The following is a 4,340-nucleotide window of genomic DNA, read 5'->3' as shown; positions in this document are numbered from 1 at the left end:
GTTAGTTTAGACATCATGACCAACATTGCAGTTTCTCTTACTGATACGAATCTGTACTCCAAAATACTGGAAATGTCCACATCAGTGGATGGAAGCAGAGGTTGAAGAGAAAGCTGAAAGTTGTGAGATTCAGACAGGAGAAGGATGCTGTGGACTTGGCATAAGGAAAGCCATTGAAGGTTACTCTTTCCTCTTTGTCCACCATTAACAGAACATGGTACCCAGAGACTAGTACATGAATAGGGTCTGACTGGAGGTAAACAGATGGAAAGAAAGTTCCACAAGGTAAGAACTCTGAAGACAAATCAATGCTTCTTGACTCCCATTCAGGTGTATCTGGAGGGTCAACAACAGCCCAGCTGATGGCTACGGTGCACAGAGGCACAGAACAACAGCTCCTGGTGCTTACTCATTGTCCATGTTTAGCCCATCTCCACGCCACTATCTGACTGTGGGCATTAAAGTTTGCATTGTCAGAATTTACATCTAAAGTCAACAGGAAAATCTGTTCCTGAAAACCCTGACTCCACCCACAGACTAGAGCAGAGACATACCTCCATCAGCAGGTGCATAGCTATAAATCCTTACTCTGGGAAATAAAGAGATATCTGTGGCAGTGTACCAGGCATAGCATGCTTGATTATAAGGGGCATACTTTTCAAATAGGATAGATTTTCACATAGCATAATTGCCTTTGACATAGGTAGACACTTAGGCTAACAAGTACACTAGGAACATGGCTAGAAAAGGAACATTGGATTCCCATATCCCACCCCATGCCAAGATAAGCAGAATAAAAGGGATGATCCCCTAAGTTGACCTGGGTGGGTATGGTCCCACTTGGCCAAAAAAAGCATGTTAAGGAAGGATTCCTCTTTTCCCCACTCAAGCAGAGCTGGTGTTTAAGTATTATACATTTGGGATGCTGCACCAGCCAGGAAAACTTCTAACTGATCAGAGACCAAATATTTCTCTCCCTGTTGTTAAAGTTTTCAATCTTCTTTACCAAATGTATATAAGGACCCATACACATGGAGCTGCACACACACAGAGATGCATAAACACACACACGCATGCACACACATGCACACCTACATCTCCTTCATCACAGAAAATACATTGTTTGGGGCTCCCTAGAGTGAATGGTACATTCATTTATCCTCCAAAGCCTGGCTCAAGTCCCATATCCTCTGGGCAGGCTCTGATTTTCTTCAAGCAGACACCATCTCTCCTTTACTTTCTGTCTTCCCTTTCCTTACACTCTGCCTTTTATTACTGTTGATTGAAGACCCTACGTCCCATCTGGGAGGGAGGATTGGCAGTTAAACTCATAGATCTTAATAGTTCCAGCTTTCCAAAGTATTAGAGTGCAGCCCTTTGCAAGGTCAATATCATCAAATGTTTCCATGGAAAATAAAATAGCCTATGAATGGGGCCTTGAAATTGCACATTCAGGACAAAGAGAATGTGAGAGCCCTAGCTGCAGGCTTTACCTCTGCTGGATTCCTATACTCAAACCATTTTTGTTTGTAGCTCCTGAGCTTTCCTTCCAATTCCTTAACCCCACCCACCACGTTAAGAAAGGCAAGAACCTCAGCAAATGGGAAGAAATGATGAAACTTAGAACTTGGATGGGCTTTAGTTGAGATGGGAGGCATTAAGTCAAGAGCCTACAAGTACACCTTTGCTTTCAGCTTTATAGAAAAGGCAGTACAAAGGATATCTTGCCCTTTCCCAGCCCCTGCCATGGTTTGAATATGGTCAGTGTACCAAGAGGCTTCGCTGTGTTTGAAGGCTTGGTCTACAAGGTGTGGTGCTAGTTGAACCTTTGTAAGGTGGGGCATTGGAGGAAGGCTGTGCTGGGAAGGGTAGAAGTTATTTCTCAAGAAGTTATTTCTCAAGGGACCCTTGGCGTTCTCTCATAGGATGCATACAGAAGAAGCCAGCCTCACCCCACATAGCCTCTATCAAGAATGTGACCACTTGCTTCAACAGATACTCCCACCTGGAGGTACTGCCATCTGCTGCCCACCCAGAAGGCAAGCCAACAGGGCTGGCAACCTACAAAACTGTTAGGTAAATAAACCTGGTCTGACGTCTGCCTCAGATACTTGATCGTAATAACTGAAAAGTGAATCACTTTCTCCTCCCTGCTCCCTCTTGCTCATATCCTTCCCTCCCTCCATCCTTCCTTTTTTTCCTGTTTTGTTTTTGTTTTGTTTTTGTTTTTGATTTTTTAGAGACACAGTGTCCAGCTAACTACCAATTCACTAAGTAGTCATGGATGACATTGAACTTCTAATCCTCCCCTGCTGGGTGCCTTTCAGAGACTATGTATCCTATCCTGCCTTCCATTAGGGAAAGCTGAGTGTTAGAGGTAAGCCCATCTTTCATAATGAAGCATAGACTGAGTGGGATTCTGTCCCAAGACCTTGAGAATTCGTCACAGAAGTCAAAGTCAAGAGGTCAGGCTCCAGAGCAGTGACAGCACTGTCTGAACAGGCTGGCTCAGGTTAGTTCCCTTAGAGTCCCTCTCTAAGATCCTCTGCCCAGCCTTTCATACTCATCCCTGGAACTTAGAACTTTTCAGCCTCTCTTCTTCCTTCCATGTTCTTCCTACTTGCTCTTTAGCCCAGTATGACCTCTTTAGCCTCCCTTTTCCTCTCTATGACCTTTTCAGCCTGCAATTCCCTCTTGATGAACTTCACTGTAGACACTTAATGCATTCCCCAACACTTCGGCTTGCCCCCATCTATTCTACTGCTAGCAGCCAAGATTTTAACCAAGAAATGCTTCAGGAGGAAATGTTCTACATATACTCTGGTGGCACACATCCAGAGATGGTTTCAACCACTGCCTAAAAGAGCATGGCACCGCTGAGCAGCCTGGTGGTGACTGAAAAGCTCACATCTGTCAGTGCACATGTGTCATGCCTTCTAGGGCACACCCTCTCTGCCAGTCTGAGTCTTATGGCCTTCGGTGCTAGCTTGGTGAGCATTTCCTTACAACAGCTCAACCACAGACTCCAGAGAAAACATTTCTCCTCAAATACTCAATGTTACTTCTGTTGGTTTATGAGGGACAAGAAGGGTTTTCATATAGTGTTGTCATGTGCCAATTCATTCATTGCAGATAATTGTTTTGTTTCTTTAATGGGCCATACTTTCTCACTCAGTCCTCTGGGGAGAGCTCAATGACGATAACTTAACTACCTTTTGAGGGATATTTTAAATGACTCCATTCAATTGGCTCTCACTGCATAAAGTAGCCAAATCAAAGTTTTGCCGTTCCAACCCAAATATTCCTTTCTTTCTTTCTTTTTTCTTTTTCTTTTTCCCTGGTTCTTATACACATAATTACATGTGATTTACAGTGACGCACAAAATTTCCGGAAATGAAAACAGAAATCTTTGCTTAAAATTTTATCCAATCCAGAAAAAATATAGCCAGGCAACAGAAGACCAATGTCACCAACATGGGTTGTATGAGGTTAGAAAATGTTTGTTGAGTGAGAACAGCTCTGGTTCCCAGATAAAAGGCTAAAGGCTCAAGCTAGGCCTTAGCCATTGCCCACGAAGAAGTGGAACTTCTCAGAGGGTCTCCAGGGGGGCTGTTTCTGCTACTCTTCTAGTGACCCCATGGTTTAAACCTCCTCCCACAGCCTGAACTTCTACTGAAGAGCAAACTGGAGATTATAAAGTAGACGGGGGCCAAGTCATGGAGGATCGTATAGAAAAACTGCAAAGTAAGCAGGTAGTCAGTGTCCCAAGCCAAGGGATCTGCTGCTCAACACTGGGTCTCTGAGGAAGGTTCAAAGGTGGATGGTAGGGGTTATCCTGTTGGCCCATAGGAGAAGGTTAAGCAATCAAACATTAAACTGTTTTATGTGAGCTGAACATGTGAGGTGCTAGGATTTTCTCCTCCTGGGTAATAACAGCTGTGTACAATTATCAGCTCTAAATAGCAAGTTGCTATTGAAGGAATCTGGGCCAAAACACCAGCCAGGGTATTATGAGGACCTCTGGGTAGCATCAGCTTCCTCCTGGTGATTTTAAGCCATATTCTCCCCAATCATCACCCTGTCAAAGGGGATGGGATGACCTTGCACCTGCCATCTGTGGGAACCCTTGCCCTAAATAGGTGCCCAAACCCATCTTCTAAATAAGTAGACAGAGGAAAAGCTTCAGTCCGCAGGGTAGGACCCAGGAACCTCGGTATGGGGTCCCTGTCTGCCTTTTCAGCCTCCCTTCCTCTCATACATCTCACCCATCCTTCAGACTTCACCTTCTTCTAGACATTATTCTTTAGTCCCAAACGAGGCAGCTGATGGCAGTGGCCTT

General features: G+C 44.5%; 1 long non-coding RNA gene across 1 annotated transcript; it reads left to right on the top strand.

The window, feature by feature from the left end:
• On the top strand, positions 1-2,108 carry LOC116085048. Its single transcript, XR_004116383.1, has 2 exons — positions 1-285; positions 1,926-2,108. It is a non-coding gene; the product is annotated as an uncharacterized LOC116085048 (long non-coding RNA).
• Positions 2,109-4,340: the final 2,232 nt, after the last annotated feature.

Source organism: Mastomys coucha, unplaced genomic scaffold (assembly GCF_008632895.1).
Source record: "Mastomys coucha isolate ucsf_1 unplaced genomic scaffold, UCSF_Mcou_1 pScaffold9, whole genome shotgun sequence".
Lineage (NCBI taxonomy): Eukaryota > Metazoa > Chordata > Mammalia > Rodentia > Muridae > Mastomys > Mastomys coucha.
This window is presented reverse-complemented; position numbering and strand designations above follow the sequence as displayed.